Here is a 19,384-nt window from a genome sequence, read left to right on the forward strand (position 1 = left end):
ATCATTCTCAATAGTGAAAAACTGAAACCATTTCCTCTAAGATCAGGAACAAAACAAGGTTGCCCACTCTCACCACTATTATTCAACATAGTTTTGGAAGTTTTAGCCACGGCTATCACAGAAGAAAAAGAAATAAAAGGAATCCAAATCAGAAAAGAAGAAGTAAAACCATCACTATTTGCAGATGACATGATATTATACATAGAGAATCCTAAAGATGTTACCAGAAAAATACTAGAGCTAATCAACAAATTTGGTAAAGTAGCAGGACACAAAATTAATGCACAGAAATCTATTGCATTCCTATACACTAACAACAAAAGATCAGAAAGAGAAGTTAAGGAAACAATCCCATTCACTATTGCAACAAAAAGAATAAAATACCTAGGAATAAACCTACCTAAGGAGACAAAAGACCTGTATGCAGAAAACTACAAGACACTGAGGAAAGAAATTTAAAATGATACAAACAGATGGAGAGATATACCATGTTCTTGGATTGGAAGAATCAACATTGTGAAAATCACTCTACTACCCAAAGCAATCTACAGATTCAGTGCAATCCCTATCAAACTACCAATGGCATTTTTCACAGAACTAGAAGAAAAAAAATTCACAATTTGTATGGAAACACAAAAGACCCCGAATAGCCACAGCAATCTTGAGAAAGAAAAATGGAGCTGGAAGAATCAGGCTCCCTGACTTCAGACTATACTACAAAGCTACAGTAATCAAGACAGGATGGTACTGGCACAAAGACAGAAATACAGATCAATGGAACAGGACAGAAAGCCCACTGGTATACCCACGCACATATGGTCACCTTATCTTTGATAAAGGAGGCAAGAATATACAATGGAGAAAAGGCAGCCTCTTCAATAAGTGGTGCTGGGAAAACTGGACAGCTACCTGTAAAAGAATGAAATTAGAATACTCCCTAACACCATACACAAAGATAAACTCAAAATGGATTAAAGACCTAAACGTAAGGCCAGACACTATAAAACTCTTAGAGGAAAACATAGGCAGAACACTCTATGACATAAATCACAGCAAGATCCTTTTTGACCCACCTCCTAGAGAAATGGAAATAAAAACAAAAATAAACAAATGGGAACTAATGAAACTTAAAAGCTTTTGCACAGCAAAGGAAACCATAAATAAGACGAAAAGACAACCTTCAGAAAGGGAGAAAATATTTTCAAACGAAGGAACTGACAAGGATTAATCTCAAAAATTGACAAGCAGCTCATGCAGCTCAATATCAAAAAAACAGCCCAATCCAAAAATGGGCAGAAGCTGTAAATAGACATTTCTCCAAAGAATATATACAGATGGCCAACAAACACATGAAAGGATGCTCAACATCACTAATCATTAGAGAAGTGCAAATCAAAACCACAATGAGGTATCATCTCACACCGGTCAAAATGGCCATCATCAAAAAATCTACAAACAGTAAATGCTGGAGAGGGTGTGGAGAAAAGGGATTCCTCTTGCACTGTTGGTGGGAATGTAAATTGATACAGCCACTATGGAGAACAGTATGGAGTTTCCTTAAAAACCTAAAAATAGAACTACCATATGACCCAGCAAGCCCACTACTGGGCATATACCTTGAGAAAACCATAATTCAAAAAGAGTCATGTATCACAATGTTCATTGCAGCTCTATTTACAATAGCTAGGACATGGAAGCAATGTAAGTGTCCATCAATAGATGAATGGATAAAGAAGATGTGGCACATATATACATTGGAATATTACTCAGGCATAAAAAGAAACAAAATTGAGTTATTTGTAGTGAGGTGGATGGAACTAGAGTCTGTCATACAGAGTGAAGTAAGCCAGAAAGAGAAAAACAAATACCATATGCTAACACATATATATGGAATCTAAAAAAAATGGTTCTGAAGAACCTAGGGGCCAGACAGGAATAAAGACACAGACATAGAGAATGGACTTGAGGACATGGGTAGGGGTAAGGTGAAGCTGGGACGAAGTGAGAGAGTGGCATGGACATATATACACTACCAAATGTAAAATAGCTAGTGGGAAGCTGCTGCATAGCACAGGGAGATCAACTCGGTGCTTTGTAACCACCTGGAATGGTGGTATTGGGAGGGTGGGAGAGAGACGCAAGAGGGATGGGATAAGGGGATATATGTATACATATAGCTGATTCACTTTGTTATACAGCAGAAACCAGCACAACATTGTAAGGCAATTATACTCCAATAAAGATGTTAAGAAAAAAAAAAAAGACACCAGGGAGACATTTTCCTCTACGTTGTAAAGGGTGAGGATTTTTTGTGTATTATACAACCACTCAGGTATGCTGGGATCCTACCTTCTCAATACGCACTGTCTTGGAGCTCATTCTTCAGGACCCTGTATACACAGAGAATAATAGCAGAATGGGACTCATATTTGTGCTTGATTAATAGATGCTCAACCACTCACTATTTTCCCAAGCCAAGGCTGCCTGGTAATAACCACCTTTGGCATGAGGTTAAGGTGTGAAGCAGAAGTCAGATCTCCTGTCTCCTTCTGGAAATGCACATGTAGGTGTGCCTGTAAAGGGGGATCAGGTCCCCCCCAATTTTCTGAGTCTGCTTGCCTCTTCTGCTACATGGAGAAGGAGAGAGAACAGGGCATAACTCACCCAGGAAGGAGGATGATGATAACAAAGCACCCCAAACTTACTGGCATAAACAGTCACAGTCTCTCATGACCATTGTCTCCCATGGTTCTGAGGGAGATGCAGCTCACCTAGGCATTCTCATTCACAGCATCTCACACAGGTGCAGTCAGGTGGTGGCTGGCGCTGAGATCCTCTCAGTGGCTTCCTCACACTTCTGTCTGGTGTTTAATGTTGGCCAGCATTTGAAACTGCCCCTAGGACTGTCGGCTGGAACGTCTGCACCAGGTGCCTCCATGTACACTGGATGTTCTCACAGCTTGACATCTGGAATGAAGAGCAAGGGGTGTGAGGGTAGGGAGACAGAGAGAGAGAAGGGGAGAAAGAGGCCTAGGTGAGGCTATATTGCCTCTTTACTTTTATTTTTTTTTAATTTTTATTTATTTATTTTATTTATTTTTTGCCTGTGTTGGGTCTTCGTTGCTGCACGTGGGCTTTCTCTAGGTGCGCCGAGAGGAGGCTACTCTTCAATGTAGTGCGCGGGCTTCTCATTGCGGTGGCTTCTCTTGTTGTGGAGCACGGGCTCTAGGCGCTCGGGCTTCAGTAGTTGCAGCACATGGCCTCAGTAGTTGCGGCACGCAGGCTCCAGAGTGCAGGCTCAGTAGTTGTGGCGCACAGGCTTAGTTGCTCCGAGCATGTGGGATCTTCCCGGAGCAGGGATCAAACCCTTGTCCCCTGCATTGGCAGGTGGATTCTTAACCACTGCGCCATCAGGGAAGTCCTGCCTCTTTATTTTTAAATAAAATTTATTTCAGAATAATTTTAGACTTACACAAAAGTTGCACACAGAGTACAGAGTTTCTGTACATCCCTAACCCAGGTTCAGTTTCTGCTGTTAACCATCTTCCCTCATGGTACATTTGTCAAAATTAAGAAATTAACATTCACTCATAACTATTCATTAAACTCTCTTTATTAGGATTTCATTAGTTTTTTCATTAATGTCCTCTTATTTTTCTGTTCCAGGATCTAATCCATGATCCCACTTTGCATTTATTTTCATGTCTCCTTAGTTTCCTCGGGTCTATGACAGTTTTGAGGGGTACCAGTCAGTTATTTTGTAGAATGCCCCTCAAGTTGGATTCATCCGATGTTTTTCTCATAACTAGACTGAGGGGGATGGATTTTTGGAAAGAATACCACAAAGGGAGTGCCTTTCCCACGTGGAGGTACAAGATATCCATGTGATATCACTAGTGATATTAATTTTGATCACCTGGTTAAGGTCATGTTTGCCATGTTTTTCCACTGTAGAGTTGCTATTTTTCCCCCATATTGGATTCTTAAGAAGCAAGTCACTAAGTCTAACCCACGCTCAAAAGGGAGAGTGAGGCTAAACTCCATCTCCTGGAGGGGTAGTATCTACATGGATCATTTGGAATTCTTCTGTTTGGAATGTCTGTCTCTCCTCCCTCACTTATTTATTTATATCAGTGTGAACTCACATATATTTATTTTATACTTTGGGTTATAATACTACAATACTACATTATTTTATTGCCCACATTGCTCCAGCTTTGGGCCTTAGGGGGTCCTTTAGTTTGGCTCTTGTGTCCCTTTGACATGCTCCCATTCTTTAATGTTTTTTAGCACTTCTTTACATTCTAGTGCTATAAGATGTTTCCAGGATCACTTGTATTTTCCCTACCCTACACTCTAATTTCTATAAGAAACCTTGGTCCTTTCACTGGGGAATGGTATTGCATTGCCTTTTATGACCGAGCCTCAAGTCACGTAAAATCTCTCTGCTAGCTGAGAGAGTCACAAAGTTTCATCCAGGTTCAAAGGGGGAAGGAACACAGACGTCATATCTTAGTTGGGAGAGTAGAAAGGTGACATTGTAAAAAGAGTCTCAGGATGAGATATTGTCATGGCCGTATTTGGAAAATTCAAGCTGTTGCAGGTGGTCAGGGTATCACAGACTCAGAGGAGGTGAGGAAGTCAGCCATGTGGCTGTCTGTGGGAGGAGTGTTCCAGACAGAGGCAACAATTAATGCAAAGGCTTACAAGGAGACCACACCTGGTGCTTTGAAGGAACAGCAAAGGCCCATGGTAGCTTCTGGAGAAGGGGTGATGAGGACAGTCAGAGAGGATGAGGCTGGAGAGGTAAAGGGAGGATGGAGAGGACAGATTATAGAGGGCCTGGAGGATATTGTGGGGATGTGAGTAAGCAGCCATTGCAGGGTTCAGAGTGACAACATCGTCTGACTTATATTTAAAACACTCATGGTGGTTACTCCATCAGTAATTGACTTCAGGGGAAAAGGGCAGAGCAGTCAGGATGCTACTGCAGTGATCTATACAGAGGTGATGGTGTCAGACTAGGGCAATAGCAGTGGAGGTGGTGTAAGGGCTTGGGTTCTGAACATCTTTCCAAGGTAAAGCTAACAGAACTTCCTGCTGGATTCAGATGGGGCATAAGAGAAAGAGGAAAATCAAAAATGATTTCAAAGTTTGGCCTGAGAAACTGTAAGGATGAAGCTGCCATCAATTGAGATGACTATGGATGGGGGACAGATCAGGAGCTTTTTTGGGGAAATGTTGATTTCCGATGTCTATTAGACATCCAAGTAGAGATGTCAAATAAGCCTTGGGTACACAAACCTGGAGTTCAGGAAAGGAGTCTGGGCTGGAAATACACATTTGGATATGACTGCATATAGATTTGTATTTCAGGTCATAATGAGATCACCAAAGAAGTGAGTAAAGGTAGAGAATCAAGGACTGGTCCCTGGGGCGGTCCAACGTTAAGATGAAGAAACCACTAAAAGAGACCGAGAGGGAGTAACCAGTGAAATACCATCAAAACCAAGAGTGTGTGGTGTCTGGGAAGCAAGCGAAGAAAGTGTGTCCTGGAGGAAAGAGTCATCAACTGTCAAATGGTGTCACTTGGTTTAGTAAGATGAGGATCCAGGATCTGAACATGGGATTAAACAGCATGGAGGACATTGAATTTTCACGGCAAGAGCAGCATGGAATCACAGGGCTGAAAGGCTGAGTGTAGTGATGTTAAAAGAGGATGTGAGGAGAGGAATTGGGGATGATAGTAGGGATATCTCTTGGAGAAATTTTGCTGTAAAAAGGAGTAAAAGAATAGTGTGGTGACCAGTATGGGGAAATGAGTTCAGGAGTCAGCTTACATGCCTGGGAATAGGCAGCAAAAAGTAAAAGGCTGATGAGACACGGCAAATTGCTGAGGCAATGTCCTTGTGCAGGTGAGGAGACTGGCGCCCGTGGGGCTTAGGAGCACATAGAATTCCTCTGATGCCAGGCAGAGGGTCGGCGTGTGTGGGTGCGGCATTTGGCAAGTCCATGTGGTACTGGGGCTCAATGGGATTCTCTTCTGTTTGGTTCAGTTTCCCAGTGAAGCAGGATGCAAGGTCATCAGCCGAGAGTGAGAATGTGGGAGGGTGAGTTAGAGGTTTGGGGAAAGAGGAAGCAGTGGAGAAGGGCCGAGGGCATGCAGCATGGACTCCTGGCAGCATTACGGGGCCACCTGAGGGCTGCTGTCTTAAGTTTGCAGTGAGGTCCGTCACCATGGCTCTGTTTTCTCTAACCACCTTCAAGGGCAGGTGCTGAGTAGGCAGAGAGGTGGATTTAACCAGGGTATGATGAAAGGAGAGATGGTGATGGAGATGGGGGTGTAGGCAAGGAGTGAGCACAGTGACCGACTATGCAATTTAAGCTGAGGAGGGAGGATAGTGAGGACACGTCCAGGGGATGGAAGACAATGTAAATTGTAGGGTCTTCAGTCACCGAATTGAATGTTTCAGTGGCAACAGACAGAAGAGGGTCAGATCTGAGTGCTAATTTTTACACAGAGTTATCCTGGTCACTAATAAAATTCAGTTTTATGAATATACCAGTCAGATAATCAATTCTTACTTCCCTGAGCTGGAAAATTTCTTAGGGCAAAACGGACAAGGTTGGAGTGGGGAAAAAAGAAGGAACGTCCCTCCTTGTCAACAGTATTCACAAAAATTGGACAAGATAATAAATGTTCTTTGCGCAGCCAATGCAGTAATGAGTTTCATAGCATCTTTTTTCTTAGAGCAGTCTTCACTGAAGGCGTCTGTCTTCATATGCCACAATGCTGACATGGAATACTGTCCCAAGGTTGTCTCACGGAGGGTGGGATCAGCAGCCCCTTGCCTCCAAATTTGTTCGGATATTGAGACGGGTGATGCCACATGAACACCAAGAAACTATGAAGAGGTTTATTACTCATACACTGAGGCTTTCTGGGAGAACAGGGCAGTCACCCAAGGTGGGCTCAAAATGACTGGAGAGAAGGAAGGGGTGAGTGGCTCTTGCGTGTGTGATTAGTAGCTAGGGTTGGAGTGAAGTGAACTTCCTCGCTGGCACAAAGAGAGGGAAGGTATCAGCTTCCATATAGGCTTGCCCAGATGTGGAGCACAAAAAAGAAGGGGGACCTAAAAGCTGCCAGCTGTCAAGCATTAACAATGGAGTCAAGGGTCTTTATTACAAATATATGCCACAAATCTCTCAGGCGACAAGTATAGCATGGTGCTTAAAATCTTAAGCTTTGCAGTCAGGCTGGAGTTTAAATCCTAACTCCCTAGCTGTGCGGTTATCATTAGCTCCTTGACCTTAGGCAAATGAGTTTCTCTGCTGTGTCTCAGTTTCCTCATCTGGAAAAGGGCCCCCAAAATAGGTAACTCCTTGGTTGTTGTGAAGCTTAATAATGTTGGTAAACTGCTTTTGACACAGCTTTGCAATTTAGCATGCCACATACTCATTTCTGAAAATTCTGTGATTGATGTTTCTAGTTCAGACACGTGTGATCTTCATGGTTGAGACATGTCGGGTTGCCAATGGTTCCGAATATGTCATTTTTCAAATACTTTATTTCCTTTCATTTTGAAAGCGTTGTATATTCATTGCACAAAAATTAACTTTTACCTTTATGCTCTAAGCTCCCCTAAGAGTTTATAGTTACAAAACAAAACTTAACACTGGAAAAATCAGAGAGGGAATCTTGGGTGTGTCAGTTTGGAAATAAAGAGTTCTTTCCATTTAGATGTAATTACTAATTTATCTTTGAAGTTTAACTTTCATAGATTCTCTTAAATCATAGAATACATTTATTGCGTTTTGAGAAAGTAAAAGCATGACTTTTCAACGTTGGTTATTGGTATCTCCTCTATGCTTAACACTCATTCATTCATTCATCAAGTAACTATTAAGCACCAACTTTGTTTGAAACCGGGACAGGCCCTGGGACATTATGCCATGTGAACAAGCAGTTACAGACTCCACTCTCCTGGGAACTAGTAATCTAGTGGGTTTGACAGACAATCAAATAATCCCATTCTAACAGTCAGGGTTTTTATTTGCAAAAGACAGAAACCAACTGTGGTTACCATAAAGGGAAGAGGCAGTTTTGGAATGATGCTGCCGAAGCCGCAGATACCGTAGGAAACCTGGAGAGCAATCCACATAGAAAATGGAACGTTGCTAAGGGAGCCTGGGCCCCTGAATCAGGTCAGAGCCTGGTCTGGCATTCCTGCTGCCCCTGATGGATCCTGCCGTGGAAATCACTGCCACCACGACCATTAGTGTAGCCACTGCCCTTGCTTCTCCACAGCACATGCTTTATGTAAATCCAGGAACAGAAGCATCTAATTGGAGGTGCCACAGCTTTGCTGTCGGATTGAGGAGGTCAAAAGGAGGACCTTTTGTTTTCTGTGCCAGGAGGTAGGAAATGCTGGGCAACCAACCAACCAACCAAATACAATTACATCCATCACAGGCGCAAAGAATCTACAACAATTGTTAAGTGCTTTGATGGGGCACCTGCAACAAAAACACAATATTTTTGTGCTTCCCAGTCGTCTCTAGGGCTTGAACTGCTGCTGGCACTGAGTGTTTCGCACACCTTGTCACTCCCATATGCCTCCTTCCCCATGTGGCCATAGCTGTGCCCTGTCTACCTCACATTTATAACTACTCTCTTACATAAATACATCTACTCTATGTATCACTGCTGTAAACGGAGAGCCAGCATCATTTGTCATAAATAGACGGTAAAAGTAAGAATAAATACAATGAAAGGAGACAAAGCTACGAAGATCTAGCTACATACTTTACTGAAAGTTCTGAGGCTATGGCCCACTTACAGCAAACGTTAGGTACTGAAAACATAATGGCACCAATCAGAGACTTTATCTTTGACCTTATTAAAAAACTTAAAAGAGGACAGGAAAGGGTCAAATCTTCAAACTTTGTATTTAGTGCTTTCTAAAGTGCTCTCTGGGTACCATTTAAAATTAACTTTCATATCATTAATAACATGTTCCATGCTTTGAGTGATAAATATTATAAAGAGTGTGGGCTTAAAAATGGGCAAGATTTGAGTTGTTTGAATTTTAGCTCCTACACTTATTAGCTCTGTGATTTCAGACACATTATTCAACCTCTCTGAGCCTCAGTATACTCATCTATAAAATAGATGCAATAATACCAGTTTTCCTGGTGTCTTAAATAGATCAGTGCTTCCCGAACTATACTGTACATATGAATCACCAGGAAGTCTTGTTAACTGTAGATTCTGATTCAGTAGGTCAGGGCTGAGGTCCGAGATTCCAATAAAATCCCATTCCCAATCCCAGGTAATGCTGGTGTGTGGACCACACTTTCAATAGCAAGGTTGTAATTCTGTGCTGTCAGTGTGGAAGTCACCAGCCACATGTGGCTATCGAGCCCTTGAAATGTGGGCTAGTGCACCTGAGAAATGGAATACTTCAATTTCAATTAATTTTTAAAAACTGATACTTGGTTCAGTTATCGGAAAACAATTTTTAGTATGCTCGGAACAACTTGTGAATCTGTCATTTCAGCTGTTAATTTTATGAAATCGAAATAACCGAACATCTTTTTCCAAGGGAAGGTGAATATCTGAATTGAGATATGCTCTGAGTGTAAAATAAGCAACCGAAGACTCAGTTTGAAAAAGTAAAATATGTTGTTAATAAAGTTTCTAGTGATTGCCCGTTGAAATGATAATATTTTAGATGTGCTGGGTTAAAATATACTATTAAAATTCACTTCATCTGCTTCTTTGTACTTTTTTTAACGTGGCTACTAGAAAATTTAAAATCACCCTTGTGGCTCACGTTGTACTCCCAGTGAAGCGTGCAGGCAAAGGCAGTGAGCACAGGGGCTGGTTCCGTCAGCTCCTTTCCTCCTGTCTGAATCGGGCGGGTGACCTCTGGCTGGAAAGAGGAAGTGAAGTGCTGCAAACAGACAAGGTTTCTTCCTTCCCGTCAGGAGGCTGTGGCAGAAAGCCAACGTTAGCGGCAAGTTCTTCGGCTCACAGACGATTTCTTCTGTGGTTATTTCCACCACATTCCAAAGCAGGGTCTGCTTTCTGGAGAGGTAAAACAGAAACATGTCAGCATTCCAAAGTAAGTTGCTTTAAGCTGACTCTCCTAAGAAGATGCTCACTTTTCAAGAGCTAAGGGTCATGGCAAAGGGCCCACTCGACCCAGCCTCCTCTGTGACATTAAAGGGGAGTTAATTAAAACAGCCTGGGCTCCTGCAAATGTGCTGTATTATCTCCCGGTCGGCTCAGCCGTTGCAAAGGAGACTAAAAGTTTAATGAAGAGCAGTAATGAAGAAATCCGCAAATTTGACAACAACCAAGAATTTAGCCAAAAGAAGTATGCAGAAGCGAAAGTTAGTTTTCTCATAGGTTTTATTATGGTAACCTCACTTCCCCCACTCTTGTGGAAAAAGAGAATTTAACCCACTCAGGCAAATATTTACATGCAGAATCAGACCTGGCAGCAAATTCAAAGGCCAGCAAGAGCTGCTTCTGTATCAGAGGCTTGGAGACTCCAGATCTCCATTAACCTTTCTAAATAGGAACTGACAGCCTTGGATGGAAAATGTGGGGGGGAGATGAAAATGTTTTTGAAGAATGTTTGACTACAAAGTAAACAACCCAAATAGAAAATATTAAATCAGATGCTGCCTCCACATTCCAAAAAACTGAGTACACAGTAACATGTACTGTATACTTAAAAGGCTTGGATAAAAGAAATCATGAAACAATTTTAGCTTTGAGATGATTCAAATGTCATGGAATTAGTTATGTTGGCATAACACAGAGAATTTATATTTTCTAATTATGTTAGATCTTGACATGAAGTTATACAATTGGCAGTGAAGGTATGACTTTAAAGATATTTATCTTTAAGCCTTCTTGTCCTTTCTGTCACCAAATCCAACCATAAGAAAATATTTAGTAGGTAAACCATTCATTAAAGGGTAGACTGTCCTTCTGGTAACCAAAAAAAAGCTTCTTTTTTTTTTTTTTAAACACAAAATAGTACAGTAAATATTTATTATTCAGATTCAGGATTTATTTTGCTTTAGATGGAAGCAAAAAGAAGGTGAGTTTAGCAAATTCATAGCATAATCAAGACTGTAAGGGGAAAGGTTTAAATGCTGGGACAGAACATGTTAGAAGCACACATTTATAAGCTATTCATTGTTAGTTTCCAAAATTCTTATTATCCAACAGTTATTGTCATCTGAATGCCTTTATGTATTTAAAAGCAGTACAATCCCACATCTTCAAGAATCTAATCAGGATAAGCCTTTCCCATTAGCCTGTTCTAGAGAGATTTGTACTATATTGTAAACATGTGTCATTCAATTAATCTTAAAGGGTAGTGGATTCAGAACTATTGCTTACCTGATAAGCTCGTAGATCATGACGAAAACATCTCTGTCTCCCTGCTGCTCTGCATCAGCTGTTTTCTCTGTCTAGCCTGTCTCCATCTGTCTCCCCGGGCTGGCAGAGCCCCATCCATCTCTCAATTTCTTGCCCTGGGGATTTCTCTGATAAGCATTCTTTAACCCTGGATTCCATCCTTGTTGGAGCTAATCCTCCAACATGCCCTGTTTAGCATCGTTATTGCACTTATCACTTTATCATAATTGTTCCTGTATCAGTCTCAGATACTGGGGATTGTGTCTTTTTCGTTTTGGTACCCCTTCTGCCAAGAACAGTCCCTGCATAAGATAGACACCCAGTGTGGTTTCTGGACCAGAATTTAAAGCATCACATCGAGTGATGAGCATAACAAGAATGCTTATTTCTGTAAAGGCTGTCTTGCTCTGGTCTACTCACCCATTATCATCTGCTTGGGTCTTCCTCACTTGGTCCTTGGGACTATGGCCATTTGAACCTCTTCTTATAAGCCTACCTTAATCTCCCTCTCTGACTGATGGAGAAATGGCTTCCCTGTGTACGTCCTCGCCTCAATTTATGAGGGTTCTGTAGGCGAGTGACTCAGGCTACTGGTAATAACGCTGTTTCACCCTACAGTCCTCTTGGAAGGCGGCCTTGACTGCATAGTTGCCAGGGCCTCTAACCACACAGCTCACAGCTCTTCTCCCTTTCGTGTCTTTCTTTCTCAGGCGAAGCCTCATTGTGAGCCAAGCTTCTCTGCTCTCTTCCCCTCCACTGGCCTGGTCACTAAGATGGATAGACCATGACTTCAACCTTCATATAGGTGGTTGGTTGGTTTGTTTGTTTTAGGTGTCCTTTGTCCCTACCAACAATGAGGATTGCGTTAGGCTATTCCTAAAACCTATCAAACTTTTTTTTTTTTTTAATATCCAGAACTCGCACTGTGGACAGTTCTGAAGACATGAGCTGTGGTATTAACTCACAGAACAAAAGCTTCTAAATATACACACCCATATTTTAAGTCTGTGCAATGGGGCTAAGGGTAGTTTTCCTTGTCATTAGATAACTTCCTTATTTAATAATGAGCATAGATTATTCTTATAATTAAATAATAATAATACTCTTTGAAATAAAAACCAAAGCTATTTATAATTGGGATTGTTTCATAACAAATATAATCCAAAATCTCCCGTATAAAACTATCAAGTCCAATGATAAAGTTCCAATGATAAAAGGTAAAGTTCCCAAAGGGAAAGCATAAAACACTGTTTTCTTAATGGAACCACTAGCTATAATTCTTTGGTTCTATCTTCAAATTAACTCAATTAGTCGCATTATAAATTTCAAAAGACCTTTATATTTTTATACATACTAATAATGCCTCACTTATTTAGTATAGAGCCACTTGTGAATTACCCATGTCATCTGCTTTCCAACTCCTTTGGGCTGCTTCCCTTTCCAGAAACTGGAGAGGGGAAGAAAAAGAACATAAAAATAAAATGATTTAATTCAGTTGTTTGTTATTTGTATTAAGTAATGTTTTGGAGAAACAACAAAACTACCTCCACATGCATGTTTCAAGGTTGCATGGCCTTCAAGGACAAGTTCTAACCAGGTTCCCAATTCTTGAAAAAAAGGAAAACCATTAATGCAAAATACAGTACTTTTCAAATGGTCTTTTAAAATTCGCTACAAGCATTACAACAAAACTAAAGCTTATTGAACTAAAAAGTTTCTTGACATTATAAGAAAATGCTAAAAATAGGCATTTAAAAAGCCATGAATTACATATGTGTTTTGTAGAGGGAAGAGGTATTGGAGGGTTTGTTTACTCTGAAGAGAATTAATTTACACTAATTTCCATTATTTAAAAATTAAGACAAAAATAATAACACTTTTAGAAGTCTAATAAATTATATATAGAGAGAGACAACATTCTATATGTGATTCGGCCTCAAATTTGTTTCTAACTAAAACCTTGGGCATGTCACAATCTCTCATGGGTCTTAACTCACCTATAAAATGAAGAAAAGATGATTATCTGGTCCAAAGTGCTGGTTTGTTATAGCTCTAGAATTTTATGAGAGGCTACAGGTTCCACACAAACACCTATGTGGTCAGGCAGGTAACATATGAGTGAAAAAGACCAGAGTGAGAATAATTTTTCTTGAGAGTAAATCATTATCAATCTTATATTATTCCACACTTGATAGCAATAAAAATATTTCACTTTCCTCTTAGTTTTACTCTGAGAGAAACAGTAATACATGGTCACCAATACTGATAAATAACAGTGGTGTGGAGCTATAGGGAGTGGTGGAGACTGTGGCAAACCAGAGAGGGTAAAGTACCAAGCTATTTTATCATATGGGAATCAGGGTCTAATGTTGTTAGATGCCAACAGCTTGTATGTTTTTAGTGAAATCTAATTGTTAATGCAGGCAATCAATTAAGAACATTAAAAAAACAAAAACAACCCTTTTGGACCATTACCATTCTGGACAGATGAAACACACCGATGGATCAAATACAGCTCACAGGCTACCAGTTTACACTATTGGATCTACTCTGCCTCCCTCATGGTACTGGAATCAGCACTTATTAAATAATTTGCTAATAATACCCCTTTAATGAAAGCTCTTACTATCATAACCCACAGAGTATTTACTGAGATTTTTTTTTGAGCACAGGCTGTGCTCTGTGCTAGGATTTTCTGACATTTCATCTCCTTTGATCATCACAATAACCCTGAGAGATGTGTAGATATACTGTTACCCCAATTGTACAGGATGAAGTAAGTCTCACAGAGACTAAATAACATGTCCTAAGTCACACAACTCATTTTTTTTTTAAGGAACTGAGTCTAAAGTATTGACATGTAATTATTTACAATATAATACAGAATGAAAAAAGCTGGCTATAAAAAGTATATGATTTTTAAAATTTCTTTTTTACATTTTTAATGATTGCTTATTATTCTATTATGAAGATGGGGTATAATATACATGAACAAGCCTTTGTTATTAAACACTTGAATTGCTAGTAAAATCATGCAGGGAAGTATTTTTTCAAAACCCTGACCTGACTTCATTCATTTGAAATTATTGATTGAGGGCCTATACATAAATCACTTTATTATATATGCTATTCTCAAAGAAATGTCTGATTTGTAATTGTATCTTTGGTAAGCATATATATATATATATATATATATATATATATACACAATTCTTAAGATATTTAAGCATTTGCCTCTGAAACACAGATCAGGCCAAATTATATCCTTGGTCTCTTGGGTGGAAGAAAGGTAGGTTTCACCCAGACAGCTCCGTGTAGAGAATTGCACAATGGATTACAGTGGTCTCCTCAGCTAGAAACTTTAGGAGATATATTGAGCCTTACATACTGAACTTTGAGAGCTACCCCTACCAGCAGGATGTACTTGGAGTTTGTCATCTCTATAGACGACAAAAAGTGGCTCCGCATCTTTTCTCAATTTTCCACTTGTCAAAGCAGCAGAATCCCAAACTCCACAATTTCAAAATAATAGCTGCAGACACAGAAGGATATAACCACATTGGAGGAAAGGGACCAAGATGACGAGGCAACTTGAAAACATATAATTTTTATCATTCAGTCCAGAACATTTGAGAGTAAAAGACAGGAGTTCTTCATAATCACATTGGGATGGTAGGTTTGTACACAAAGACTATCCCTGGTAACCTGGGACATACAGTCACCCTACTATGAAGAACAGTTGTAGAAACTGGAGATGCTGAGCATGGAAAAAAGAAGATGGGGATGGAGTTTGGGGGGACATGCAAGCTGCCTTAGGTATCTGAAAGCTCCATGAAGAACTGGTTTGATATGATCCTGATTCTAGCCCTTGGAGTGACTGGACTGAGCTGAAGAGGCTTTACCATCTGATGTAATGGTCATGAGTTTGGTTGTTGAACAGTTCTGGATTCAATCCCACATGATGCTGACTAGGTGTGTGGCCATAAGCAAGTCTTAAATTATTATAAAAGGGGAATAGAGTTGTAATGACACACTGAGGTATGACATACTGAGGTAAAACAGAAAAGCAAGTCACCCAGAGTAGGGGCTCAATAAATGTTAGTGTGTGCACTGTAACTGTTGCTGAAAATACTCAAGCATAGGACAGACCACCAGTCGGGCAATGTTTTGGGGTCTTTTAGGGATTAACTAAATGGATGGTTGGAGCCAAATTTTTTGGGACGAATTTAATTTTCATTCTTAGAAATAGAAAAAAATCAATTAGTAATATTTTCCAGGTACAAGATAAAGTGGTTTTATTTAAAATCTTATTTTAAAGATGTATACTTTTAAATAACGTATTATATTTTAATATAATATTTAACATTCATCATAAAATGACATTTGCCTGTCAAGCTGTACATGTTGTTTATTTTTAACTATGCAAAAAAGTGTTAATATGCTAGAAAAAATTCTAAAATGGCATATTGCTTGATTTTGAGATTGCATCTGTAAATATAGACTAGAATTTAAAAACCAAGTAAAATATCATGACCTGATATTTGAAACCCTTTCATTTTGCTTTCATTAAAACCAATTAGTTTATTTTAAAATTGGTCATAATTTGCTTTTCAAATAAGATAAAGAGGTTTTAACTTCTTACTAAAATGTATTTTAGGTTACTTTTTAATCACAGTAAATTAAAAAAAACCCTAAATATAATCCTCTATACAGTATATTTTCTCTTAACATTGATTTTTAAAGTACTAGAGAACCTGATGTTTTAAAAGCATTTTGTCCAAGGAAACAGGACTTCTGCTACTGAACATCTTCAAGGGCAAATTTACAAAATTACTTTTTATGCTCTTCATTATATCTTCTTGCGTTTCAGCACTGTAGTTTTCAATGCTTCTCTCTGTTTAACCCAGTAGTTCCCAAAGTCTGGCTGCATAATAGAATCACCTGGGAAGTTTTTAAAAATCCTGAAGCCCAGGCCACAGCCTCTACCACAATGCCTGGGGGTGGGAGCCTGGGGCCAGTATGTTTTAAAGTTCCCTGGGTAACTCCAATGTGCAGCAAAGTTTGGGAAATATGGACTTATCCCATGGTCCATTATGGAAATAGTCATGACTAGGATCAAAAAAGCCATTAAAACTAGGTAACAGTCCCAAACCATCAGTGGTGTTCAGCTAAATAACATAGTAAAAAAAAAAATTGAGTGGGTTACTAGCACACTCATCTGATACTCCAGATGTGCAAGAGGTAAGCAAGCTGCTGCTTTTTAAAAGGGAAAATGTTTATAGTGACTAAAAGCACAGAAAAAAAGGAAATGGAAGCAAACACTATTATTTCTAGTGAGATGAATCTCCAGGGTACTCTTCACAAAGCCTTGGGTGTTTATAAACCAGTTGGGAGTTAAGGGCACTTTACAACTCTGAAAATTTCGATTTAAACCAAATTTATAGGGAGAGGCAGGAATAGCTCTTCACAGAATTGTTTCTGTTGCTACTGAGTCAATAGTACCATCTTGCATTGCTCTTTATAATTGTTAAAGTGCTTTCATGTTTCCATGCCCATCTGAACATCCAAAATTGGGGAAGAATCGTAATAGTCACAATTCTGTTGAGGAAAATGAAGCCTCAAGGTATTAAAAGTTGGCACAAGGCAGAATTGGGACCAAACCCCAGGTCTGACTTCTAGGCAAATCCTCTTCTAACATCACATCACCTTTCCCTAAACCTCAAGAGATCTTTAAGCCTCAGCACCCTCTTCTGCAGAGGTGATTTCCCCCTAAAAAAAGCACTCTTCACTATTTCGCCCTTATATATCTGAGGTGTTGAGGGTGGAGGGAGGTGGGGCACTACATGCACCATGAAGAGGTATACGGCAAAAAAGGGGCCAAGAACGTGGAGCTTCAAGGAGGAATCCACAGGGAAGGGAAGAGAACACGAACAGAAAATGTGGTCAGAGCAGGGAAAGAGGGCAGATGACAACCATGTGAGGCCAGAGTTGTTAGGATCAAATAAAGAGCCATTTAACATGTGCTCTTTTTTAAACTCTGGTATTTACGTATCTATTTTTTGAGGAGAGGAGGGATGATGTGGGCAAAGTGGTGATTTAGGAAGATTTTGGGTTATGTGTTGGACAGATTGATGATGGGAAAGAAAAGAGGACAGGGATGTGGACAACACAGTTAAGAAACCTAAGTGTGTGGGCTTAAGGCAAAGAGGGAATAGACAAGGGTAATAACTGAAAATCAAGAAACTGACAAAAGTACTTGAAACCAAGGAAGAAGTATTTGTAGCAAAACAGGAAATGTAGTTGACAGTATTTCAACAAGACAGCTACTTTTGGATCTGATGGCTATTTGCGTGTAGGATGACAGAACATTTAATTAGGTGATCCCTAATTGGTTGAGTGACTGGATTAAAAGGGCATTGATATCAACCTGGTAGTGGTTTTGAAAAGTAAGGCAAAGGGTTATTGGCAGATCTGTCTTAGGTCTTTCAGTTTTGTTGTGAAACAGTGGTTTCCATAAAGGAGTAGAAGGAAAGCTAATCACTTGTCTTGGGCAGCATTAAGTTGAGAAGGGTTAAGAATAAAGTAGATGATAAAATTAGGAGTCAAAGTGGTATGAATGGACTAAAGCAACAGTTTAATATAGATAGATGTGGGCTTCCCTGGTGGCGCAGTGGTTGAGAATCTGCCTGCCAATGGAGGGGACACGGGTTCGAGCCCTGGTCTGGGAAGATCCCACATGCCGCGGAGCAACTAGGCCCGTGTGCCACAACTACTGAGCCTGCGCGTCTGGAGCCTGTGCTCTGCAATAAGAGAGGCCGCGATAGTGAGAGGCCCGCGCACCGTGATGAAGAGTGGCCCCCGCTCGCCGCAACTAGAGAAAGCCCTCACACAGAAACGAAGACCCAACACCGCCATAAATAAATAAATAAATTTTAAAATAAATAAATAAATAATATAGATAGATGTAAAATCATGTTCTTTGGACCAAAAACCAGTAATAGAAATATAAGGTGAGGCAGATGTCTGCTAAAATGTGTGAAAAAAATATAGGTTTAGTTGACAGTGAAAGGTAGAATGGGAAAGGTGCGTTCTAGTCAGACAAACCACATCTTGAATCCTTGTCCTGAGAAAAATGTAAAAGTTTGGAATAAATACAATGAGGAATGACCCTTAAAAGAATAAGGGACAAATTAAAGGTTGGTTTGAGCATCAGTGAGGAAAACCAGGAAATGAGTGTGAACTGTGGTCACCAGCAAGACTGTGAGTACACTCTGAAGCTGAGGACAGGAAGTAAGTAGAGGCGGCTCAGGATTAGGAACCAAGGTGTGAAATGTCAAGGAGGCAAAGCCATCTTAGTCAATGATGGAGCAGGAGTGAGGCAGCCAACTGCAGTACCTTCATTAGGATGGAGCCAGGAAAATTAGCCGGGAGATGATGAAAGAATCAGTATACCAACAGCCAGACTTGGTATAAAAAATAAAATTAGCAGGTGTAAAGAGCTTTTACAAAGCAAAAGAAAAGGATAGTTTGCAGAAGGTGCACTTATAGTCTTAGAGACTGAACTGAAAAATTACCATCTTCTATTTGGGACCATGTTGCTGAACAACACCGAGTAAAAACGTAGTACTGTGATTCATTTGGGAAACTGCATATAGGCTAAAGCAAATGAGGAAAGTACCTAGGTTCTGCGAGTTGACTGTAAAAATGACGCCAGCCTTATGTCATCTGGATGGAGTATAAAGGTAAAACATATAAAGAAATAAGGGGTCCACAAGACTCTTTAGTAGCTTGAAGCTTCTAGAAGAAAGCTTTGGGGCTACAAAAGCAGCAGAAAAAGCTAAGCTGGAATGGAATGCATCTGAAAAAGGCAACAGCTTCCTAACTGGTTTTCTAACTTCCAACTTCTCGCTCTGTGTTGAACAGCCAATGATCCTTTCAAAGGTC

This window comes from Orcinus orca, chromosome 11 (genome assembly GCF_937001465.1).
Source record: "Orcinus orca chromosome 11, mOrcOrc1.1, whole genome shotgun sequence".
Classification (NCBI taxonomy): Eukaryota; Metazoa; Chordata; class Mammalia; order Artiodactyla; family Delphinidae; genus Orcinus; species Orcinus orca.